The sequence below is a fragment of the Sminthopsis crassicaudata genome, chromosome 4 (assembly GCF_048593235.1).
Source record: "Sminthopsis crassicaudata isolate SCR6 chromosome 4, ASM4859323v1, whole genome shotgun sequence".
Taxonomy (NCBI): domain Eukaryota; kingdom Metazoa; phylum Chordata; class Mammalia; order Dasyuromorphia; family Dasyuridae; genus Sminthopsis; species Sminthopsis crassicaudata.
In genome coordinates this window covers 104,814,768-104,827,318 of record NC_133620.1, presented here as the reverse complement: position 1 = coordinate 104,827,318, position 12,551 = coordinate 104,814,768, and positions in this window count along the sequence as shown.

Genomic DNA, 12,551 nt, shown 5'->3' with positions numbered 1-12,551 from the left:
TTGTCCCCCTGGCACAGAGTAGGCATTTTATAAATGCTTTTTGAATTTTATTGACACCATAGCTGACTTTCATGCAGAGCTATAAAAGGTTAAAGTTGACAAATAATGCTCTCTACATGATCTCTTTTAATCATTAAGACTGAGAGAACAAACATCATTTCTTAATTTTACAGACGTGTGTTCCAGGAAACTGAAACTGAGAGAGAGGGTCAAAGAGCTTGTATGAAGGTAGGACTCCAATTCAAGTCTAAGTGATTCTAGATTTTCTCTATGGCTATATCAGTATTCTACCTCTCTCTCTGTCTCTGTCTCCTCTCTCTGTCTCTATCTCTGTGTCTCCTCTCTCTCTCTCTCTCTCTCTCCCCTCTCTCTCTGTCTCTGTTTCTGTCTCTGTCTCTCTGTCTCTCTCTGTCTCTCTCTCTGTCTGTCTCTGTGTCTCTGTCTCTGTCTCTCTCTCTGTCTCTCTCTCTCTCTCTCTCTCTCTCTCTCTGTCTGTCTGTCTCTCTGTCTGTCTCTCTCTCTCTGTCTTTGTCTCTCTAGTCTCTCTATTTCTGTCTCTTTATCTCTCTGTGTTTCTGTCTCTCTGTGTCTCTGTCTGTCCCTCTGTGTCTCTCTCTCCTATATAGGTCACATAATATGTGATTGTTATACAATAAGTTTCATAGAAATCCATTTCTGGTGACTGTTCAAAAAGAAATAAATTGGGGTGGGATCAGAAATCACAATTCATACAACTCATCAGGGTGTAGATACCCTGTATCAGAGGAAGGGTTAGCCACTTGTATGAAAATTGGAGAAAGGGATACTTGTGTCAAAGAAATCATGGACCTGGAAACTACTAAAATGGCTTAATTCCCTGCTTTTCTAGATTGGTGACATAAAAACCATTAGGCTGACCAGCATTTCTGAATCTTTAATAAAAAAATTATCCTCTAAATCACTCACTGTCCTTTATATAAGGGCCCACAAGATCCATTCCTGCTTGGGTCTAGTTTCAGGAAAAAGGTTGTCTCCAGAGATGAATTTGTTTGTTTTCTGTTAACAGAAAATGAAAACTGCCATATTTAACGCATTTCCTTTTTTGCTTTTGCTGCCAGAACTTAATCAGATTTACTGCCTGAGCTTTGTAATCTGCTCACTCAGGTGATTGAAATAATCTACCCCCTCTGCTTCCTTCAGATAGATTCAGATATGTTTTATCTCCTGCTGTTTTTTTAATCTCAAGTCTTTTTGAAAGTGGGAAGGTTATATATATTCTTAAATTTAATAGTTCTATCTTACTTAGAAAAATAAAATGATCTGATTAATATTATACATAAGCAATGGTTTATTGGGAAATGTTTAATAACCAGCCATCCAGGAAAAAATATACATGACACATATTTATTTTACTCTATTTTATTAACATTTTCTCCATAAGTTTCTTAAGTCTTGACAATCAGTGAAACAATAAACATTTACACTATGGAAATCAGCAATGTTTACACTAAAAATTTAACAATCAACTTTTGAGAGCTGTTATGAGCCTCCTCCTGCACACCCACGTAATATAGATATAGAGAAACCATGAAATGGCTGCTTAAGAATTGTTCTGTTCAAGTTACTTTTATCATTCTCAGCAGTAGGGAAAAGGCAGAGCTCCTTTAAAAAGAGGATTTGTGGGGCAGCTAGATGACCCTGTGGATAAAGTGCTGGCCCTGAAATCAGGAGGAACTGAGTTTAAATTCTGCCTCAGACACTTAATACTTCCTAGCTGTGTGAGACCCTAGGCAAGTAAGTCACTTAATCCCAAATGCCTCAAAAAAAAAAAAAAAAAAAAAGAAAAGAAAAGAAAAGAAAAAGAAAAAGAGGGTTCACTCTGTTATGACTAGTTATGGTGCAATCTCTGAGCTTCTGTGCCTATTACTTTTACCCAAATACTAATCTTCAATGGTCAAAAAGGAAAGGAGTTGAAGCTGATTATTTGCCAAGAAAATCCTCTCCTAAAAAAGAGAGAGTTTGGGGAACTGTGGAGAGACATTGTCAGAACAACATGTTTCCATTCCTTGCAAGACAAAATTGGGCTATTGCAGGAAGCACAAAACCACTATAAGAAATAGAAAATCAGATTTTGGTTTGTTTGCATTTTTTTTCCTTTGGAAGGACCAGACTGTGGCTATAGCTGTCTCCTAATTAACTAAGGAGGCAAATTGGCTCTTTTTTAATGTAGTGCTGGATTGGTATTGAAAGCAGGTCAGGACCCTGGATGTGGATGCCCATTGCTTTGAGGTGGAAATCCTCCAGCAGCCTACTTCTCAACTAATCTTTGGAAAAATTTGAATTAACCATGAGATTGGTCACCTAATTGGCAGAGCTGGTCTTTAACTGGCAAACTTTCCTTTCTCATTCAGATAGAGGCAAGGTCAAAATGAGTGGAAAGTATTAGACTCCTAAGGCTGAGTTAGTATGATTGAATCCTGTATAAAAAGTAGGAGGAAGGCATCATGTTGCCAGAAATGGTCAGGACTCCTAAAAAATTAATTGACCATCCTGTTTACCTATACAACAAATCACCACTAACAGACTTAGAAAAATATGAGGAAAGGGCAGCTAGGTGGCGCAGTGGATAGAGCACCAGCCTTGAATTCAAGGGGACCCGAGTTCAAATATGATCTCAGACACTTAACGCTTCCTAGCTGTGTGACCCTGGGAAAGTCACTTAACCCCAACCTCAAAAAAAAAAAAAAAAAGAAAGAAAGAAAGAAAAATATGAGGAAGTAGCTAAAGGCGTTTCTCACACCCCCTAAAAACCATCAGAATAGGCAGAAAAGCAAAATGAAGATATTAAAAGACCTGCTTTATTTTTTGTTTTTGTTTTTACAGATTTCACTTAAGTAGGAGAAAATTAAAGGTTGATAAGGAATAAAGAAAACCATGAATAGATTAAGCTGTGATAATTAATAACAGTGAAATTTAGCATTAGAAAAACACTTAATTTGTACTCATTTGTCTTCTTTAAAAATTTTACTCTAAAATGAATCTTTCCTTAAGAATTATTAGAGAAAGACTAATAATGTATGCTATTTTTAATGAGTTCCATTTTTTTTCTAGGAACAAAAGCATAATTTATTGCATCTTGTGCTAACTGCTCTAAGATTTAGCTTTCCATGGCTAGAAAAACCCTATCAAGTTGCTCTATCCAGTCATAAATCAAGGAACCATCTTTACCTGATAGAACCTACCTGAGCTCCTGGAAGGAAATTATCAGCATTTCCAGGTATAATTTGTCAAAAACACAATCCTCAAGAGACATGTCACATGTCATATATGTTCCTTTAATAGGACATCTTTAAAATTTTTAATACTGGTGTATTGGTATTAATTTTTTTTTCCTTTCATATGGGATTCAATCATATTAACTCAGGCTTAGGAGTCTAATATTGACCATTCATTATGACTTTTCCTGTCACCATCCCTTCCTCTATCTGAATCTTTTGTTTCTCGTCCATACAATCCTTGGCTAAGAAAATCCCAAATAGGATTATGAAGAGTCAGACTGAAATGACTAACAACAAGAAGTCGATGTGTTATATAACTAACACAGCTAGGATTTGAATGTAAGTCCTGAGAAAAGACAGTGTTACTTCTACTACAGTATGGAGCCTCCCCATGTGAGAGAAATTACCTCAATTAATCCTCCTAATAACATTTTTAAAAATCCAGAACATCTTTTATTAAAAAGAATTCAATTGAAAGATAATTGATTATCATGGTTCTAAAAATTAGTCTGAATTCCATGAACTCCATGGACTGGAAAACACCAAACAGCTGTTTAGAGCCAGAGTCCAACAAATAGCTGGAAGAACCACCATCTCTGTGGCCAGATTTCCATGACCTTTACAAGACCAGAGAACGGTTGTCAAAAGGAATATCCATTCAACTTATGCCTTATAGAATATGTAATGGCCAACCTTCTAGCACTACCTCAGATTTGAATTCAGAACATGAGATCTTAGAACACTTCCTTCCCTGCTCATCACATCCTATTGAACCATCCTGTTTAGTTATTTTAGAGACAAAATTCAGAGCAGTTAAGTTGATGGGCACACATGAATCACAGCATCAGAGTAAGGATTTGAACAAAGGTCTCTTCTGATTCCAAGTCCAACAATCTATGATATCAAACTCATACTTGTCATATAAAGGTTTTTATCTTATTCAGTGCCTAGGTATCTTAAAATACTTAGCCTAGTTGAATGAACGTATGAAAATAGAACTGGATAGAATTGATTGAATATAGATATTTAGGGTTTAACATCTAAGGAAATAAGTAGAACCAGGAAAGCAACTTACACAATGACTACAACTATGTAAATAGAAAAAAAAATTAAATTAGATAGAATGATCAGACTTGGCCCCAGAAAAGAACTGAGAAAATTTCATTGCAGAGATGAGAAACTATGATTGTGGAATATTGCAATATATTAGACAGATTAAGCTCATGTGTTAGTTGTTTTTGTTACACTATTTTTCCCTTTTTTTAAAAAAATCTTTATAATGAGGGAAGTTTCACTGGGTAGTAAGGCGGAAGGAATATATTGGGAAATGAATTTGATGTTATAAAGAAGGCATCAATAAAAATAATTTTTAAATATAAAAATAAAAAAATTTAATACAGAGACATCAGTATTAAAATTTTAAAGATGTTCTAACAGATAAAGGAACAGAGAGATAAATCAAGATGAAATCAAATCACATCAAAAGCAAAACTTTATTATAGAAGGGAATTTTTAAAAAACTACAGCTCTTAGCTCTTGTTTTCCAGATATGTGGTGGTCCTAAAAGGTCAAGGTATTTTTCAGATTAGAAATATCTTTCCTCCAAAGTGGATACATATTTTTAGTAATAAAGATGAGTTTGCTTCCTCAAAAGAAAAAAATGCAGATTCTCAAAGGTAGAAGGAGACTTAGCTCTACCAACCTGTTATCTAAACAAGAATCCCTAAGAAGTGCTCACCTAGAACTCCTTTGAAAACTTCTTGTGAGGTCTACCTCAACCTCCTGAGGCACCTATTTCGCTTTAAAACGGTTCTAATTATTGGGACATAAATCTTTACCTCAATCCAAATCTTCTTCCCCATTTCCACTTGTTGCTCCTAGTCCTTCCTTCCTAACATATGGCACCTAGAACTGAATACAATATTTTAGAAATGGTATGACCAGAGCAGAATACAGTAGCATTAACACCTCCTGAGTTCTAAAAATGAAGTCTCTTAATAGGGTCTAAATCAACGAGAGCTTTTTTGGGGGGGCGGCGGGGTTACTACATTTACTGTTGATTCATGTTCTATTTGCAGTCCACTAAAAGCCTCCAGATCTTCTTCTCTAGAACTGTTATCTGGTCATATCTCTACCAGCATTGACTTGTCAATTTAATTGGGGGCAGAGGCAGAGATGGAAGGAGAAACCTAAGTATATCTCTACTGAATTTCATCTTTCAGGGTTTTTTTGCATACTAACTCCAACACCTAATGGGTTGACTCTGAGTCATCTGTTAATTTGATAAACATGCCTTCTAGTCTTTCACCCAAGTAATGAAAAAAATGTTAAACAGAAGGCTAAATATAAATTCCTGAAGTCTCCTAGGATTCTATTCTCCAAGTTGACACTCACCAATTGAGAACTTCTCTTTTTATGCTACTCTATCTCCTGAACTTAAATCATGACATCAATTACCTCCTGCCAGACATCTCTTACCTTGGGTATCCCACTGTCATCTCAAAATCACAACTCATTATCTTTCCCCACCTCATCTATGGTAGATTTCCCTATAATCTTGAAATCATCAACTATCTTCCTTTTCCTTCACTAGTCAATTGAAATATTCATTAGTTATCATTTCTTCGCATTTCACATCTGTTGCCTTCTCTCATGCAATGTGGCCATAACTCTATTTAAGCTCTTAGCATCTCTCCCCTGGATTTTTTCAAGAGTCTCTTAATTGTTCTTCCCATTACTTCATCTTCTCTCTCCAATCTGTCCTTCACACTGTTCAGTGGTGTGGTGGTAAATGCCTGGCAACCAACTAAGGGGGAAAAAATGTACACAACACACTTTAGACTTTTATCTGTATTGTTTTCTTAAGTCTAGACAATCAACAAAACAATAAGTCACGCTCTGATGTTTGGCGTTTGATTTCTGAAGTATAAATGCTCACAGTGAAAATGTAATGACCAGTTGTCAAGAGCCAATTCTGGATGGCTTCAGCACACTCCTGCTGGGGTGTCTGAAAATATTTTTTTTATGATACAATCCCCTGCTCAAAATCCTTCAGTGGCTCTCCATTGTCTGTAGAATAAAATGCTCTTTAGCTTTACACAATATATCTCTATCTTTCCAATCTTATTTCAGTCTTATTACCATTGTGAACTCTAGTTTCTATCAAACCAGGCTACTAGCTGTTTTCCAAACTTAACACTCTAACTCTCATGTGTTACTATTTGCACAATCTGCCCCACTTGGCTGGAATGTGTTCTCTCATCTCCATCTGTCAGAATTCTGATCTTCCTTCCAGGTCAGCTCAGGTATAATCTCCTCAAGGAAACTTTCCCTCTTCCTTTCAATTAGTTCTCTTTCTCTCTTCAAATCTCCTGGTTGAATTCTAATTCAGGATTATGATATTTATTGTGTTTATTCTGTATCTTCTCAGAGAACATAAGCTCCTTGAGGAAAGGTATTTATCTTCATGTTCCTGATACATAATGGTATCATAATAAATCTCAGTTTAATTGAATCTAACCACTGCAGTACTGTCTTTACCCAAAACCTTGCCATCTTTTCAAAAAAGGATAGCTTGAAAGACTTTGTTAAATACTTGCTGAAATCAAGGCACACTAGGTCTTCTGTAGGCCCCTTATGTTACAGTCTAGTAACTGTCAAAAATGGAAATGAAATTAGTCTGGCATGTTTTTGGTTTTTTTAAATGAAATCCTGCTGGCTCTTATTGATCACTGCTTCTGTTTCTAGATTGTTCACTAACTATTCTTTTAGTTATACAGGTAGATGGCTAATATAGAAATATGTCTTGCATAATTTCATATATGGAAATTATATCATAATGTTTACCTTCTCAATTGAGGGGGAAGAAGTTGTAGGGAGGAAGAGAATTTGAAACTCAAGATTTTGAAAAATGAATGTCAAAAATAAATGGTTAGAAATAATAATAATAAAATATGCACAAAGCTGGTGTCAAAATAATACCCAAGTATGATTTGAACCAGATTAAAATATAGTATGAAAATATTTAACAAAATAAATACAAATACAATAAATTATAGATAATGCTAATGTGTGATTTTCCAAGTCAATATGTAGCCTTCAAGAATTTAGAGGTATCATTTCTGTTTGAGTTTGAAATCAGAGATAAAGAGGACATGTTCATAGATAGACTTCTCACAATATCTGAATTCTAAGGACTGTCTTTCTCAGAAAGTTGTATGTGAGTCTATCCCATACGATGATTTCTGATTAAGTCATAGGATCATAAGATCATAGGTATAATGTAAGAAAAGGTCTTAGAGATCCTTTATCCAATCTTTTTATTTTATATAGGATGAAATTCATGCAGAAAGAGGTTGTGACTTGTCCAAAGTCACCCAGATAGTAAGGGCAGAATCCAGCTACTCTGATTCCAAACTAGGCATTTTCCATTATACTTTTCTTCAGTCATACAGAAGTTCAAAGCTGTGATAAAACTCCGACCCCCAACTTATAGTTTTAAAGTTTTACAAAAATCTCGGGGCAGCTAGGTGGCGCAGTGGATAGAGCACCAGCCTTGAATTCAGGAGGACCCAAGGTCAAATTTGGTCTCAGACACTTAACACTTCCTAGCTGTGTGACCCTAGGCAAGTCACTTAACCCCAGCCTCCAAAAAAGAAAAAAAAAGTTTTACAAAAATCTCATGAAAGAGGATGCAAAGTTGGAATCAACTAGGAGAGATGGAAGTAGGTGCAGATGTGAAAGACCTGGAAATGGCATCTCTGGCAGTAGGCCCCAGTATCCATCCAGTTTTTGAGAAATTAGTACCATAGGCTACTGATTATGAGAAGTCAATGTTCTCTAGCCACATCAAAAACAGTATACTGCTGCAATAATCCTGGAAAAGAAGTGATTAACCAAAAAAAATCAGACTCTTAATTTTCAACACCAATGACATGAGTGGTCTAACTTTGTCTTGCAAACATGGAAGACAGCAGCCATTTGGTATGGTTGCAGAGAATGTGTATTACCTAATTTAATTTTTTTTATTTCCTTACCATTCATTAAATGTCTCTTGCTTTGAAGTTGTGTGTTTCCTAGCATGGTCTGTTTAGAAATATATTGGTGGAGTCTCAGTACTTTGAGTTGAAAAAAATGATCATCCACAATGATGGACAGAAACAGCTACACCCAGAGAAGGAACACTGGGAAAGGAGTGTGTAAACTGTTCGCACTATTGTCTTTCTACCCAGGTTACTTATAACTTCAGAATCCAATTCTTACCCTGCAACAAGAAATTTGATTTTACACACATATATTGTATCTAGAATATACTGTAACACATTTAATATATATGGGATTACCTGTCATCTAGGGGAGGGAGGGGAAAATTTGGAAAAGTGAATACAAGGGATAATGTTGTAAAAAAATTACCCATGCATATGTACTGTCAAAAAAATTATAATTATAAAATTAATAAATTATTAAAAAAAAAGAAAAAAGTGATCAAATACCACCCTGAACTTTGCTAGAGAGTCATATACATTTTTGCAATTTTGAAGGGGCTGTGGGAAAACAGACACATTGACATATTATTGGGGGAAATATAAATGGATATAACCATTCTGGAAAGCAATTTGGAATTATTCACAAGTTACTAGATAGTGTATGCCTTTTGACCCAGCTATTCCACTGCTAGGTTTATACAGAAGAGGTCAAAGGTAGAAAAAAAAAGTTCCAGAAAGTTATAGTAGCTCTTTTTGTGGAGGCAAAAAAAGAGAAATTATGGCATTTCCCATCAGTTGAGGAATGTATGAATAAGTTGTGGTTTATGAATGTGAAAGAATGTTATTGTGCTGCAAAAAAAAATGATGAAAGGGATAGTTTCAAAGAGATATGGAAGTTCCTTTAAGGAACTGGAACAGTGAACATAACCAGAAGATAAATGTATGCTATAGCAGCAATAATATAAAAACAAACACTTTTGAAGACTTCTATAAAATAATGAAGAATGAAATAAGAACCAGGATTAGAATTTACACAATAATAGCAACACTGTAAAAAGAAATAATCTTAAAAGCTATAAGAGCTATGGTTAATACAATGCGCATTCACGATTCCAAAGCATTAAAGATGAACTATGCTATCTGTGACAGAAAGGTGATGGAGTAAGGGTGTAGAATGAAGCAAATCTATTTTTGTATACAATCAAAAAATTTGTTTTGCTTGGCTATGTATAGTTATTACAAGGAATTTATTTATTGTTGTTGTTGTTCCAATGGGTGGAGAGTGAGAAAGTGAAAAAATAGATTTCTGTTAATTTTTCTAAAACAATAGAGAAAGGGGTGGGGATGCTACAGATGTGGAATGTTGCATGTGCCTTCAAATGAGGTCACTATATTATTAGCTTTATTTAATTGTTTTATTTTGTTACAAGAAACTCCTCATGGAGTAGAATATTCTGTAAATGCTTGTAATGGAAAAAAACAAAGTACATAAATAACATTTTTAAATTTTTTTTTGGCCAGAAATAAAAATCAAGCTCAGCAGTTGATATTTCACATCATCATACTTTTTTGGAAAATGGGAGTATTGGTCCTTCTCCAGCTCTGTGATCCCTTATCCCTTCTGTACTCTTCTTTTAGAAATATCCAATAGTGATTCCACAGTCACATCAAGAACTTCTTTCGGGACCCTGGGATGTAAATCACCCAAAAGTGCATGCTGAACTCATTAAGGGCAGCCAGGTACTCTCTTAAGATCGCTCTTATTTATTTCAAGTTTGATTTTTGGTTGGGGGTTTTTAATTTGGTCTTTTTCTAGCTTTTTAAGTTGCAGGCCCAATTCATTAATCTTCTCTAAGATCCTGGTGCTCTCTTAAGTAATGGACTCAGAAATGAGAGCAAATGGACCTAAAAATTATAATTGTCATTACAGACATACAGAAACTTTCTTCTCTCCCCTTTTCCTTTAAGACCAAAAAGATGCAAAGAACAATTCATCATAATGACCTCCTTGATCCTCCTTCTTATCCTCCTGTTGATTGTGCCCTATTGATCGTCCACAGGATCTTTTCCATATCTGTCACTTGGTCCAGTGGAAACTCTGGTTGATCCGGGCTGCAGCTGATCCTAAACAGATCTGCCTTATATACTTCATTCTCATGCTCAAGTACCTACCATATCTCCCATTTCTTGAGTATGTAACCAAAAAAAGTCATAAGGTAAGGGACATAATCATTCTCTTTGAATATTTGAATAGTTTGTATGTGGGAAAGAGACACAATTCATTTCATGTAGGCTCAAAGGCAAGTGTTTCAGGAGTGTTATAGGAAGCAGTATGCTAGTAAATTTTAACAACCAGCTCTCCAGGAAAAAATATATGCAGGATCACTTTTAAGTTAATTTGTCACTAACATTTTCTCTGCCACTTTTAAAAATTGGGACAAACCAGGTCAGCTAGGTGGTGCAGTGGATAGAGCATCAGCCCTGAAGTCAGGAGGACCCAAGTTCAAATCTGTTCTCAGACACTTAACACTTCCTAACTGTGTGACTCTGGGCAAGTCACTTAACCCTAATTGCCTCAGCAAAAACAAAAAAAAAGTTGGGACAAATTGCGAAACAAAAGATCAAGGTCTGATTTGCAGGGTTTGCTGATTTTTGAGATATGAAAGCTCATGCTGAAAATTTAACAATCAGCTCTCCTGAGGGGGTATCAGCTGGCTCTATCACATTTCTGTACTTAAGGAGAGGTTCCTATTCTTTTCAACTCCAGGTTCTAATATCATCCCAATCTAATATTTAAAGATCTTCTATCAGTGGGTCCTCACATACTTTTCCTAACTTTTGCCTTCTTGCCCCTATCAAATACTCCTTTACAGAGAGTTAGTTCTATCATCTTGATCTCACTTTATGTTACTTTGCATTAGCTGCAGTTAGTAACAAACAACCAGTTGAATTTCCCTTTAGGTTATATCATCTTCACAACACATCATTGCTTTTCTTAGCCCTTACTTTTGGGCTCCAAACAGAAGAACCCCGTGCTTCTTCAGGGAAGCCCCTGCCTCTCACTTTTCTTGTATACCTCTAAAGCTCTAAGTGGACTACAACACCTCTTGTTCATATAGCACACTCTAGTTTCAGTATGGCTACGTTTCATTTGATTCTCACAACATTCCCAGGGGGGTGGGTGCTATTATCATTCTTGTTTTGCCCATGAAGAAACTGAGACAGAGAGAAAGAGAGAGACACAGAGAGAGATACACACAGAGAAAAACAGAGAAAGAGGGAGAGGAAGAGAAAGACAGAGAGAGAAACAGAGACAGAAAAGAAGAGAGACAAAGACAGAGATCAAGTGACCCTTTGCCCAGAACTCATAAGTATCCAAGGAGGACTTGACCTTAGATCTTTCTAACTCTAGCATTCCGTCCCTTGTGTCACTTAGCTCCCTCATTAAAGACATGTAAGAGCAGAAAAGTAAGTGGCTTACCTTCTTATAAGAATGAAAGACAATAGATGAATAGTTTACCTGTTACCGATGAGATATTAAATGATCCAGAGAGAGATGTCAAAGATCAGAAAATGCAGTGAGTTCTCAGATCCAAAAAAAATTTATAAAATTACTAGCATTTGGAGCTTCAAAGTTTACATGGCAGTTTACAGTTATTCCATTTTATTCTCTCAACAATCTTGGTGATGAGGAGTAAATTGGGGCTCTCTAAGCCGAGATGCATCAGTTCTTCTCCTCCTGGGTCTGATTAACCTCTCTCCTTCCCCAGAGTAACCCAAGGGCAGGTTCGGTAGGGAATGGATTCGCTACTCAATGCTGTATCAAAACAAAGTCTTTATTGATAGTAAAAAGATAGACAGGTATTTGGCCTCCAGGAAGGCCAAACTGTGAAGGGGATGCCAGTTGGCGGGTACAAGGCTGGTGTAAACAGAGTTCGAGAATTCCATTTTTTAGACCTTTCTTTTATACATAACTAGGGTCATAAAAAACCATTTGCACAGAGATGTTATCCAAGAGGTTCCGGAGATATTTGTAAATATGACAGAAATTTCTCTTAATCATTTGTATCTCAAATTATCTCCTTTAACCCTTCCTCAGAGGAGAATTTCCTGTTAATTATTTTTATCTTGAACTATCTCTTTTTTGACCTTATCATTGGGAGGCACATGTTATTATTATCCCCATTTTACAAATGAGAAAATGGGGCAGACAGAATTTAAGTGATTTACCCAGGGTCATATAATTGATAAATGTCTAAAGTCAAATGTGAACTGAGGTCTTCAGTTCAGTTCACTCCAGGCCCAGCAC